This window comes from Ornithodoros turicata, chromosome 2 (genome assembly GCF_037126465.1).
Source record: "Ornithodoros turicata isolate Travis chromosome 2, ASM3712646v1, whole genome shotgun sequence".
NCBI classification, from domain to species: Eukaryota; Metazoa; Arthropoda; class Arachnida; order Ixodida; family Argasidae; genus Ornithodoros; species Ornithodoros turicata.
Window position 1 is genome coordinate 127,919,383 of NC_088202.1, and position 14,515 is coordinate 127,933,897.

At 45.5% G+C, this 14,515-nt stretch overlaps 1 protein-coding gene across 1 annotated transcript in view; it reads left to right on the forward strand.

The window, feature by feature from the left end:
* The first annotated feature begins 4,600 nt into the window (after positions 1-4,600).
* LOC135386087 (irregular chiasm C-roughest protein-like) overlaps positions 4,601-14,515 on the forward strand; it is a 153,158-nt gene continuing 143,243 nt past the window's right edge. The window contains exon 1 of the mRNA XM_064615811.1: positions 4,601-4,627. The gene's annotated coding sequence lies outside the window, so the exon portion shown is untranslated. The remainder of the gene's footprint in view (positions 4,628-14,515) is intronic.

Consider the following 14,515-nt stretch of genomic DNA (forward strand, 5'->3'; position numbering starts at 1 on the left):
CACAGGAAGACCCGAAATGAATCATCATCGTAACGTGTAATACATGTTACTGTACATGTTAATCTTAGCGATTCGTGCAAAGTTGCAGAATATAACTGTTTCGATCACCATGTTAAAAAAATTAGGCACAGAAAAAAAAAAAAGAAAAGAATGACTGGGAATCAATGTCGCTGCTTTCTTCTTCTGCTCAAAGCTTACGACCTCGACCCATTTCCTAGACGATATTCAATAGCAAACTAAGTAGCAGTCGATAAATAGGAGCCACTGTCCTTGTTTTCGCTGTAGCCGTGCACACTGGCCCGGCGCCGCGCTCCCGAACTAAGAACGCACTTCTGCTTTAGATCTTCTTCTACCCCGTTAAAGAAGCTTCCGATGAAACGAAAAACGCGTCCCTAAAACTTTCTCCGCTACGCTTGCTCTTTCTTTGTTTCTCCTTCTCTCCCTGACTTTCTTCTTCCTTTTTGTTTTCATATGCTGGCCTTTTCTGCTTTGCATTTTAGTTTTCGTCAGAAAAATACAGTCAACAAAGTAGAAAGCACCCCCCCAAATAAAAGCCCCAGTAGAATATTTCTCGTTTCTTTTTTGTTTTTTTGTTTTTTCGCTCGCGTCTGGACGTTGCACGATAGATTCTTATTTCTCTAACGTCTTCCTGTTTGTTTTTACCCCGGAGATGAGGCCTCCGTCTACTATACAGCAGGAGCAAGGCGGGGAGGTTCTGATGCGCTCTTTTTTTTCGACCTCTGTTCGCCTTAAAAGCGGGACCTAAATTCCCCAGCGTGCTCCGGAGGGCTACCACGCTCGAGCTCACTTGAGCGCTTCCGAATCCGATTTCTCTGCGGGCAAGAAAAAAAAAGTAACATCAAAGTAACAGACATGCAAAAAGAAGAAACTGATGCTTCGATTTCAAGGCTTGCTTTTCTCAATTACCCCTGCTGCTCCTACGTGTACGGCAATGTTTATCTAAAGAATATTGGCCTATATGTTTGCTTACCTCGGGACGGGTGGGAGAACATATCGCGCAACTATTTTCGCTTCTTCTCTTCCCACTTTACCTCCTTAGGTGGTGCAGGGCTATGGGTTGAGCGATTGGGGCTCATATATCATAATAACGAGTGCGTAGCCGAAGCTCACGCCGTTGAGATAAGTGATGAAAAATTTCCGACTGAGCGAGCTCAGCTCTGGCTTGGGTTCCTGTATTGATTTGTAGCTTCTGTGATGCCGGATTAGGGAACAGCCAGTTTTTGGCTAGGAGTTATTCCTTCAATCTCATGCAGATGTGTCGTTCGAAGTTTCGAAGTCTACACCGATATAGGTCGTGGGGAAAGTTTGCTCAACTAAGCGTGGATGCGGTATAGTAATGGGTATCGACTGAGAAACGAATGTCAGTAGAGATATAGGGTGTAAAGAAATCAAGATACTGTTGTGTCAGGTAGCTTAGCAACAGTAAAACGTTGTCCTAGCTAACTAAGGTCCCTTAGTCAGCTGGACTCTCGCCCCTTCTCTCTATCAAAATTGCTTGGTCCCTGGCCGAATTCAGCCCACCAACGCTATGCGCTCAAGGCTCTTTTGACCTTTTTGGACACAATAGGACTTCGATACTTATTGTGAAAGGGCTCATTATTTCATTTACCACATTACCGCCAGCAATGGGATAGAGTATCGCCCCTGGTGATGAAACTCCCCATTCATCATCTTTAAATAAAGTTGTTGTTGTTGTTGTCCTGTTCATCCGATTGTGTACTATTTTGCGCATGCACATTTTATTCCGAAACGACTAATGTGTGAGATACCGCCGTGAAATTCGTTGCGTTGCTCGTAATCCTTTTTATCGTGCACCAATTTTTCGCAGCTCTCACCTCACACCTAATTCCATCAGTACACACGATGATGATGGTGATGATCGTGGGAACAAGTGGGGAAAAAAGGGGATGGGGGGATTAAGTCACGACAAGGTGCACAGTACATATGCCAACCCCGATGTGCATTATCTTTTCTCCTTCTTTAGTAGTAAATTTTAGTTTCTATTACTACTCGCATTGTTTTCGTTCTTTTTAGGACGAATATGTCACTTCCCATACCACGTGTGTAACAATTTAAACTTATCAAGTGTCACTTGACCGACTAAAGAAATTGACTCAAGAACCTTAACGTTGCTGTTTTTTTTTCTTCTTTTCTTCTAAACTGAACTAACTTTAGCTGAACTTTGATCTCAAGCTTAATTGTGGAATTGTGGAGCTTAATTAATGGAACCGGAACTAGCCCTCTACATATGCACCCGAACTTCATATTTTGACGGTACAAGTATTAATAGACGGTTTTTCTTTATGCATAGGACAGCACAGGACGAGGACCCACGAAGCTAATGAAGTTGTAGCCGGTGCCAGTCATTTGTTATCTTCAGCTCAACCCCTTAGCGCAGCTAGGACGATGGATAGATTCAGGAAGTAAAGATAAATATAGATATGGAGATACGCTCGCATCAAGTTTTCGTGGATGTCCCCCTGTCGTATAGCTTGAACCATACGTGTCCCAGCTGCCGTTGTTCACGAGAGCTCGATGTCAAGTAACTAGTCCATAAAATGGCACAAATGCAGGCCAGTTTGCGTAGAAACTCCGTACTGAAAATGCCTGAGCGTGGATACACGAAAATGTGTCGTTCTTTGTGCGGGTCTTTTCAGTATTCGTCGACTATTAGGCGATTATTCGACTTATATGCTGCGTTGTTCGTGGAGGAAGCGAGTAACGTGAGTGTGCGATAACAGTTTATCAGCCATTCCGTCAGTGCAAAAACTATTTCGGTACAGGAGATTAGGACCTTTGCAGAATGGGTAGATGGTATGATCTATAAAATAATGACTGCGTAAAAAGATTGTTCGTAGACTGCACAGTTTCGTCACCAACATAAACTCACTGCGTATTTTTCATCGCCTCATACTTGGTTAAGAGCAGTGTTCGCTTTCGACATTGTCTTATACTTTCCCACTTCCAAACGTGGTCTCCACTCCAATGACGTATTCAGCCACACCGCTTCCCGCTGTGTCACGTCATTTAGTGTCATTAACAGCCTTCTTCAAACTAATGGCTGTATTACTGTCTTTCCTGCTTTCTTCGCTCACCTCTCAGTGATGTCACTTATGATAGCTCACCGGCATCCTTCATTGAGAGACCGCATTGCGTGCGCACAATCATATTGCTATCTCCGATAGGCCCCAGTGGAGGCCCCCAGCGGTGAGGCTCAGCAACCTTTCATGTCTACCAGAGCTTCGGCGATTTGTCATGTGATTAGGGATGATGTCCAACGCACCTCCTCCTTCTCCTCCTTGTACCTCGAAAGGGCTCATTCGTCTATCTTTGGCCACGACGTGGGAAATGTCTTAGCACATCCTGACCAGAAAAGGGCAAGAAAATAGCGCGCGCCGCGGGGACGTCTTTTTGCTAAGGTGACAGAAACGGAGATAAGACATGCGGTACACGTTTGCCTTTCGTATATAAAGTGAGGTGCCTCGAAAGATCCCACCTTCCCTTCTTTACGACGTAGAAATGCAGAAAAAACAGAAATAATACAATCCTATCCAGGATTCTGCGGCGACGATATGATATTTCCTGAGGGAATCACAGTTTTTTTTTTCTTTTCTTTTCGTTTTTTTTTCTGAAACGTAGCTGTGGCTCGGAATCCTGTGGGTCTGCAGTCGCAGAGTTCTATAACGCGAATGATCTTTTATCGATCCCGCTGGAGGACAAGTTTGAAACGGCGACCGTTTACGAAACCAACGGGTGGCAGGTTGTAAGCTTTGTACAATTTATGGTCTCAAATGTTCCCACAATAACGTTGCTCACGAAACGACAAAAATGAGTGTGAACTGAATGTGAGCTAATGTTTCGTTTACGTGAAAAAACATTGCGTAAAGCTGATACTTTCCACACACAAGGATCATATATAGCGCACTCTGGAACATGGTTGTAGTTTCAGCTGAGTGTGTCAGAACGATAAAAAGGACTGCCAGGTACACAAAACATAGGAGTAAAAACAAGGACTGGTGTACTTAAAAAGGGGGAAAAGGCGGAGGAAATATACTTGACGTTTCGAGCGGACGCTCTTATATATGTGAACTATATTTCCTCCCCCCCTTTTCCCCTTTTTAAGTACACCAGTCCCTGTTTTTACTCCTGTTTCAGCTGAAACACTACGTAGATTTGGAGTGTCTACACCCTTCAAATTAAACGGGACCCAGTTAGCCGCACTCCAACACTTCAATCCACTTCAGATCCTCTGCCTGGTTTTGTATCTGCTATACGAAGCCGAGGATTGGCTCCAATTCATGCAGTGTTTGTGTCTCCATTAACCCTCCTGCGCGCTCTGAAATATCTGCACATCCCTTGTGCCACTGCCCTCTCTCGTCCTTCGCGATATTTCTGCCCCGACAAGACGAATATGTAAATATTTTTATCATGCAAAAATTTGTGAACATTCAGCACGATAGACAGTCCCTTTTCACTCTGTTCTATTTAAGATGACAACTTCTGACAAATGTCTTTGTTCTTTTGCAGCCTTCCGTTTACTTCCGAGCGAATTGCCTCGGGCAATCATCCAAATTGTCGAGGACTCCTGCTGCGGGACTACTGCTTTGTAAGTGCCCGTCCGATTTCTTATTTCCTTCCTCGTCCCTACTTTGATGGGCACATTTTATTCTTCCGTGTCTTGAAGTCGCCTTCACTCAGAACAGACGGCGTAATAAAAGGCGACTCGTCTTCCTCCTAGAACTTCATCTGTTTTTATCTTCAGCTGAACCCATCACATATAACATGTCGCAACGTGTAGAAAAATCCCGGAAATAGTGATGTGGTAATCAGCATGATGAAGGTAATTGCTTCAAACACTGCAAGGCAAGTCCAACGTGCCGTAAAGGCTGCTTTGCCTCTGCGAGGGCGTTTGTGAGGTGAAGTACCCTTTACAGGAACCCTCTTCGCGAACGGGTTTCTATCACTGGGGCCGCTGACGTAACGTCTTGTATCCAACTGTCGTCTCATCACCTACCCTTTTTTGGGCTTAGAAACGTTAGTTCGTTTACGTCATGCATCGTTTATTTACGTGTAGGCCTGCACAGTTCTACGAAAGGAATTTACATCCGCTGCCAGCGTTACGAATCAGTTCTAGGTGCTTCCTTAAACATTCACTATAGTATAGTGGCATTTACGTATTCTTCTACCTGACTCATAAATAAAGCTTGATCCACCCGTTTTACTTAGCTGCCGTGCTTTCTATACTAATTAAATGCTGCTGATTCTTTATTTTAAATAAAGCCGCATCATGTACTTTGGCGACGCCCAGATAAAAAATATTATTGTGCGCCTAGACCGACACGTTGCTAACCAAATAATTAGACCGCGCTGCCAGTTCATGATTTGTTCGGCGCTTAGTCATGTCTGTGTAACTGACAACGACTGTGCATGCTGAGATCCTGCAGCCGCACAGCCGGCACTGCGATGCATCACTCCGTTTGAGGCTTCCTTTCAAACCATCGCTCATCCCTAAAAGCAATTAATAGTGTATGGCAACTGAAGAACGATCCTCAAAGTAGGCATATATGGAGCTTCTCCGAGAATCCCTTGTTGTTCTCCTGCCATGTACGCGTATGAGTTCGGCTAAAAAATTCACAAACTTTGAAAGGAGTTGCGCGTGCCAATGGAAGTTGTAAAAGAAAGTGCGTAATCCCCAAATCCCCACGGCGTGGCGCATGACAGAACGAAACCACTGTTCGTACGCCGCTCGCGTGGGTTTGGATTTGAGGCATTTGCTGAACCAGATACGTAACCTCAACTGACGCAAGCCCTTTGCCGCAACATAATCTCCTGCCTGTGCATCAATGCACGTAAACTGAAAATCCATGTTTCGCAATCAATATTTTGATCGTGTTACTTTCCCAACGTTAACCTTTTTAAAAGCCGCCCCCCAGCGAATGGCGCTTCATCTTCTGTTTTCTGCAGTCATTGCCGTCGCCATGGGGACTGGGATTTCGTTCGTATGTAGCTGTAGCGGCTATAAATTCTACAAGACTACACGATTGAGCAATTATATCACAAGGCGTATCGAACATGCGTGTTCTTCGGAGAGTGCTAGCGACGCAACGACCCGCTCCTATCCTGTGAGAAATTAGCTGCACGAAGTTCTGCAGTAGAGGACAATGGAGCAGACAACACAAGTGCTCGCGCTTGTACGCGTCCATCCTTCGACACAATGAAAACGTGGCTCTTATCGAATGTACACTTGTTCGCTTGCGACTTGCTTGCTTGCCATTAATTTATCCATCCCTCCACAGTTGTTTCCTCCAAAGGGACTATCGCATCCGGGAACGTATGTACGAGACCGATACGGTAATGTTCGTCATCGCATTCACAGTCAATTTGGTCAAGTTTCTCTTCCGAAAACAGCTTACATATTAAATAAACGAGTTTTAAAGACTCGGACTCCTTCCGCAGCTAACACCATGATGACGTAAGCCTGGCACACGAATGGGAGCGCAGCGCAGGCGGTTGTCTCCGATGTCGTCTGCTTGACGTTCGCATAACAATGTACGTAGTGAAAAGTCATCGGTAAATACGCCGACGTTCTCTTACCAGTGTGAGTTGTAACGTGACCATGTTGCGTGGAACACGGGGTTACGCTCCTGGCTGTACGAACACACGTCCGTCGCTAACCAGAAACAACATTCCACAAGATGGTCACAGACTCCGCGACCAGCAGACGCCGTCGCCCCGTATTCCTTCTCGCCCTCCTGCCCGCCCGCGTGTTGGTCAGTTGCCAAGGCAACCACGGTCCCTCCAGCCGCTCCCTGATTGGTCTTGTGCGCGCCAGAGGTCGCTCACTGATTGGCCTTGTCCGGGTGACGTTTCCAGAGAGGGAATTTCGGAATGCTCTCAATATCCGTCGTCTGCTCTTGTCATGTGTTGCATCGAACTGCACGCAGGAACAATGCCACCAACAAGCGTCGGATTTTCGGCGTTATTATCAGTGATGGACGTGGAGTAAAAAGGCACTGTTGTTTCGGAATCGGCCGGGACGAATGCGATAGTCCCTTGAAGCGATAGTAGCCTACACGGCATAGAATATGAAATCACCATAATCAAACTTCTCTGCAGTATGTAACGGCATTATTAGCATATATATATATACGCAAAAGTACTAAGCCTATATCGTCCACACCCCATTTCGAGCACCCGATGCACTTCAGTATAAGACCCAGTGGCAGCCTCGACAGCACTACTTTTGTGCCAACCAGTATTAATGTTCTCTTCTTACTGAAAAGAAGCGGAAATGAAGAAACATTTGGTGAAATCGGAAGAATGAAGCAAGAAGAACAGAACTGGCCGGAGAAGGGTTTGGACACGCGCGTTTCTGTTCAATCTTAGAAATAATGTGCTGTTCTACAGAATCAATAGAGGAGACAGCGCGCCGGAAAACAAGTTTGCTCCGTATCGGGTTCTTAACAGGGTGTCCAAACAATTTCTTTTCGTTTTTCCTCCTCACTCCTGGCACTCTGTTTGCCGCGCTACAACAGAACGCAGAACCGTAAATTAAGTTTTGAACTTGAGTTGCTACCTGACCCTGATACTCTTCCGTTCCTCGTGTCAAACTGAAACATTTCACAGTTCTATTGTCTAACTTCTTTTGCAACCTGATCAGTCCTTTCCGGTTTAGGCTGTCAGGCTTCGGTCAACGTTTGACGTTTTTCTTTCGAACGTGGCTAGGGCACAATTCAGGCCACAAGTAAAGGAGATTTCATTTGCTAGCTCATCCAATGGGGTGTCGCATAACCTAACCCAGAGTAGGCGGCTGGAGAGAGCGTCCAAATAACCGGGTACAGTAAGAGACTGTAAGGCAATCTCCCTTGAGCAGCTCAGACGTTGCTTGTTGTCTGGTGCGCAGAAACCCCAGAGACAGCTTAAGTGACACGTAGTTAGTGGCGATCAAATAGGGTGAGAGTGTGCAGCACGGCGAGAACGAAAGCGAACATATTACGAAAAACGTTGTGTTTATTATTCTCTGTGTGTGTATGTAGAACCAGTGTAGAACCAGTATGTGTGTAGAACCAGTTTTTAATCTCCCTTATGTAAAGGACGATGTGTGACAGAATTTACATAACGTGTCCTGACTTATATGAGGGGGGGGGGGTATTATGACATATATTTTCGGCTTATGCGGTGTACATTTACTGTAAACAAAACAAACAGATGTTATCGTTGTAGGTTTTCGTTTTAACGCAGGTGAACGCGGCTTTTTCGATGGTACACCGTTGATGGCACACCGTTGTTGCGCGAAAAGTACTCAAACCACGATACCTATTGTTATTTGTACTATATTTGTGCTGCCCATCGAAGTTGTATGCTGATGTTGTTTGTAAATTCAGGACTCAATTTAACGTTGAGCACGATGAAAATTGATGTTCTGAGGCTGGAACACAGAAGAAAGACAAAACACACAAAACCTCAAGTGCCTAAGGCTTCTAAAATTCTTCATTCAATTTAACGTCACCTGTAATGAGTAATTGTCTTGTCTCTCTATTGAAATAGCTTATAAAGCAAACGTGACACTACATGTAATCACTCTAGAATGTGGTTAATCCATCATGAATGACAGGTCGAATCAAGAAAGATACGTTTAACCCTGCGTTCTCGACACATGCATAGCTAGTCAGTTATATTCGTATCTTGAAGGGCCTTGGAGGGCGGATAAAGCCACTGCGAAAGACGGAAGTCTCCAAGTTTCTTAAGTGCCGAAGATATTCTATAGCGCGAATGGCAGAGCGTTAAAGCAGATAAGTATCCTTGCTAAAATGTACATCCGAAAATATTAAAATATTCAGACACAATGAGGCTCCTGTACTCTTTCCTGCCAGCTTTCATCGTCATTCCCCCAGCTCCAATCCTTCAACCCACGAAGATTGCATGCTCCTACCGGCAGAAGTACAACTGCCATTTACCGACTTCCAAACCAGCTTTTACCCACAGACCATCAAACCTTTCTGAGTGTGCATCGGGGTATTAGAGTGCGAACAACACGCCCAAACATTATTCACAGTCGCACTAGCCCGGATGACGACGAAACCGCAGTCGACGAAATGCCCTCTGCTTTGCCCCCGCGCTTTGCGCAGGAGGGCGCTGCCAGGCCCCCACAGCTCCCCCTCTTCGCGGCTCTAAAAAAATGTTTGCACGTCATAGACACGTGGTATTACTCCGTCAGGCATCATAGTTGATACCCATTGGCCGAAGGACATTGCGCGCTCCGCTATTGGTTGGCAAAGTTTCAAAGGAGCATTCTTTCGCGGGCTGCCTGTCTGGCGGGCAGTTAGGAGAAGAGAAGGGAGAGAAGTGGCAGCGGCGTCTCGCGTCTCGACGATGTCAGTTGACACTACGGTATGATGGCATTGTTGAAAGAGAAGTCCCAGATATGTTCATGTGTCAAAGTGACTCAGCGCGTGTTGTGATGTTTCCCGACACAAGTATCCTACGAACGAACAGTCTCTCGAGTTCAGAACTGGAATGCAGTGGTGAGCCGACGCCTGAGGAACACTTGTGAGCGCCGTCGCATTTTCAAATGCAGTCACAACGGAGGCAGGATTCGGTGACCGTGCGACAAGCATTGCCCGCTTCGTTGAGACATTCGCACTGCAACCAACGAAAGGTGAAAGGCTCACCGTGAAATCGCATGCACTCGTGTGAGCGTCGCTCACTTCTGGGAGTAGAGTGTGTGTGTTTTTCGAGCTCGAACTTGGTCAACGAACGCAACGATTTGGACTCTGTAGGCACGGTGAATATTTGTGTCACACTATTGAATCAGTACGATGTTTCAAATAAATGTGTATTTTGTCAAAAATTTGCCTAGTTGTTCTGGAATACGGAATAACAAGCGTCGGGCATGAAAACCAGTAAAAGTTAAAGCCGATGGTAGCCAGTACCGGGCCGAAAGGCGAGCCAAACTGAGAGACTCCTGATTGGCCGAAAGGTAGGCATCATAGTTCATTTTCATTGGTTGCATGTCCAGTGTTGCCTGAATTATCTCAAACTATGGGCTCTATGGGGAGCTGTGGGAGCCTGGCGCTGCTTTCGCCGGAAGCGTCCTTTTCTCTTTTTTTAGTTTTTCCATTCCCCCCTCTCTTTCCCACGGGCACATGTGATCATCCTGCGCTCCTATCGCTGAGAGGAGAGCTCCGCGAGACGGACTCGCTGCTGGGAGACAGATTCTCGCTGTGGCTCCCTCGTGCCGAAGCGCTCATCTCTCTCTGCGCCAAAAAGTTATTGTTGATGCTGTGAGCTTACCGTGTGCAATTGTGACTTCCGTGCGTCTGTGACCTGCAGTGTGTCCGTGTAGCGACACTGTAGAACCAGTCGTATAACGTCGTGTATGAAGTGCTTGACTTTTATTACTGTGTTTATTGTGCACGGTTGGATTACTTAAGGTACGAGAGACAAGTCTGAGCGTCTGGACCGCTGGCTGTGACTTCATCCACGTGCAATGGTAAGAGGCCGATAGAGCAGCTGTAAGTGGGATGAGCAAGACTCCGTAGTGCAAAAGCGTTAACCAAAGAATTCGTCGAAAGTATGTTCATTGATTGCATTCGTTTTTCTTTCTTCTTTTTTTGCATACAATTCTTCGTGTCATTTTCATTTTTCGCCTGTCCCAGAAATTACTACCACCACCACCACCACCCTGCACGCACGCTGCTCTTTCCGCACGTCAAAGAACCCCAGGTGGTCGTAATTATCCGCAGTCCTACCCTACGGCACGCACAACATGTTGCCACACTGAGCAGACAAAGCTTACGCCTCACATCACGGCACCATTATTGTTACTATTATTATTTTTATGTCCTCATCATCAAGTGACACTACGAGGCGCGTGAAGTGAACTGATCATATATCTCTGCTACTTTGTGTTCTAAGGTTACACTTTGTATGCTTTGGTATCTGTAGCAGTTTGTCCTTCGGTGAGATCTGAAGACTCAGATCGCCGTAGGATCGTCTCGGTTCGACAACAAATTCTTGAGGTTTTGTCCTGTTATCTCTGCTGTGCACTCACATGGCTCTGACTACGGGTGTTTCTCGTATCCAGGTCCTCGCCCTCCTTCATATGTTTTGCATATGAATTTATATATAAATTTGTTGTTTCGCTGACGACGCAGGTTGTCACGCAATGACAGAAGCGATAACATTCCTCCGCATTCGTTACCCGTCGGCGGTATCGGACTGAATTCTCATGCTGTTCACGTTTGCTATTCCGTTATCGCTGACGTGAAGCGTGCGTGCATAAATCGTATCGTGCGTGTGCAGCCTACCGTATCAGATGAGAAAGCGCGACTACATTGGGATTTCTACAAGCGTCATGTTAGGAAGGATTTAGCTTGTGCTAGTTTCGGTACTATTCTGATTTATATAACGTGGTCGGCCATGAGAGTGCACTTATGGAGGTAATGGGTAACAATTAGCAAAGTCTGTTGGTATTGTTCCGCAATTTACTCCTTTTTTCTGATCGTGTATGATCAATCATCCCATGCTTGTGGACTTCTGTAATGTGATGTCGGGATTGTACAAGCGTAAAGAACTCGTAATGGTCCACAGCGCAGTAATCGCTTTCGGATTGATTCAGTATCTTTCTGTATGTGCACGTATGCATTTTGCGCGCAGTCGGCAAGAGTCTCCAACCAAACCGCACTTAAAAATTAAGCAATGCTCGCAGTTGAAAGCAATTAACGAGGTGTTGCAGCAAGGATTTACGTAACAACAACAACAACAACTTTATTTTCGGCCTTGGAGAGTGGGGAGTTTCATCGCAACAGGCGATACTCTACCCCATTGCTTGGTGGAATGGGGGGAATAAAATAACGAGCCCCTTTACAAAGGATTTACGTATAAACGTCTTATGTTTTATATTTCCTTGTCGTCCTGACACTTTACAACATCCTCCCCGGTTTCCTTTGGTGGCAGAATAAATAGCGTGAAGACTGTAGCGACAATAACCTTCCTCTTTCAATTCCTCGCTGTAACCCCATTCTAAGTTAAGCCGATTCACAACCAGGACACATAAATACTCCGCCCTCGTTTCCTGAGTCAATAAAATTCATATCCTGTTTGCATAATTATTATCTCGAGCAAAACCAGAGTTGCATGTCCCGTTTCTAAACCCAATAATCTCCTATACCTAATCTTCTCTTTGAACTCGCGAGGCCGTTTGTAGCGGACATCCCAAATAATCCTGATTTATCATCCGGCATGGCCAACATGTTGTCGCAGAATGCTTTACGCATCGCTCTTAAACCGATTACTAATTAAAATGGAGCATTAGAGAGGCAGGGAGGCCATTAGCAGAGGGGGCATGAACAGCCCACGCGGCCTACGTGGACAACGTGACAGCACGTTTACATGCCTTCCTTACACAGGCATCAAACAGAAGCCCATCTGTTGGATCCGTGTACTGGGAGACTGTACACCTGAGAGTGTTGGGACCAGCCGAGCGGATGATGCCCGCAGATAGCGAGGAGAGGGCTACGACACGCGTTCGCTGTCCTCCATTTGGCTTTTTTCTTTTTTGACGCAGTTGCGGAGGTCAGCGTAATGGCACGGGTCTAATAGCATGCTTGACGCGGCACGAATGACAGTCCCCAGCGAATGACAGTCGCACCGAATGCCATTCGTTTGTCTTAATCGAGCTATACGAAGAAACAGAATGTCATTCGCAAACGATGTTTACGAGCACTCGACTGTTTCCGTATTAAATATTCCATATTTAAATAGTGCCCGCTGGCACCGTCGTGCTGAACTTCAAGTCAATGCAGTCTAGATCAATTACACGAGAGAAAACCACGGTATTTCCTTAAAACAACTGCTTCATGCAGTCCTGCCTACCGTCCTGTTCCTGTGCTGAGACACACTGAAGATACCACGACACAATACCCATTGCCTAACTTAACTCGGGTCAGCTCTGTCTTTCGTTCTATTCGGTGTGTACGCCACCGATGCTTTCGTTTTTTATTTTATTTTTTTCGTTCAGAGTATATCTTTCCACTTTTGCAAACTCTTCCCTCTTTCTGTCCACTGTTCTGCTTTACAACATGAAGTTAAGCTATCTCTGAGAAAATATAACCTAGTACTTTTTTTGTTGTCGTTGTTGGTGTTGTTGTAAGTGACGCGCACTGCAGAAAACGGGCATATCTACATTTATTGGGCGCTACGCGTTCAACTGGAACGCGATTTTCTTGCACGAAATCGTCTCCGATGATGTTGAAATATTAATCCTGTCCCTGACTCGTGGAGGCCATCACAAGCCAAGACGGCCGAGTTCGTATTTGCATCTGAAGTCGTTCATCTTCTCGTGAGTTCGCCCCGCCGAATAAAACATTTAGTCAGCACTAGTCTCATGATAAATTAAAGGGCACGAATAAAATATACGGCACAAGGATATGGTGCATTTGAATCACTGATGACAGAAGTAGAAACAAGGGATACAGATGAAGCACGAACGCATATGCACTTGTTTCCAAAATGAAGGGTACTCGCGCATTAAGGGTTCATATTGTTTGGTCATTTAAAGCGCACTACTCGATTTACACGTGACGTTTGTGAAAATGTGCTTAAGTTTAAATATTCATCAGCAAAACGACTCCGAGCCGCGGTGCGCAGCTGCAGCAGTCGGAGCATTAATAATAATTGGAGCGCGTTAGGAAGATTGCGGCAAGGGTAAGCCATTGCGTCGTACTTGCTTTGAAAGCGGAAGAGAAAGAAGGAAAATGAAGAAAGAGAGAATACAACGGAGAAGCTTCTGCTTAAGCTTGGCGGCTGCGATGTTATTTTGCTTTGACAGATTACGCGTTGCATCCACATGCACGCGTGTTTTCAAATCACTGTTTGTCTTTCGCTGGTTTCCACGCATTCGTTTAAGAATAGAAGTGGGAGAGTAAATATTTCGCGATGGCGGATTTATGTTATTCGGGGTCACATCCCAAGCAGCAATATGTACTGAATGTCGAGTGCAATATAGGTGGACGGTATGTGTCTTATCAATGTTCTTTAGTTTCACGAGGTTGTTCAAGGCCTTCCACATACCCGTCCACCCCTATTGCACTCGACTTTCAGTACATTGTGCTGCTTGGGATATGTCACTCTAAACCTTGGAATCATTTCGCTTTGAGTATTCGTTTGTGCAATGCCTGAAGTTGAAGGGAGACTTCACAACCAAATTGATTTCAAGCTTGCCGTATTCACACAATCATTTATAACAACTGAACGCAGTTGTGAAATAGCTCACTTAAAAACGATGGTGGAATCATAAAAACGACTTTTGAAATTTGAAAAAGTCTGGCTCCCACCCAGCGTCGATGGAAGTACCTCTTCCTTTCTCTGGTCGACCGTGTGTTAGTCATATCATTCCTGCGCTGTTTCCTGACTCTCAGGAAAGTAGGTGACCGCTGTTCCTTTCCATCAGTGTCAGAGTAATCTGATCCCGAATCTTCGTCAGTTGTTTTGT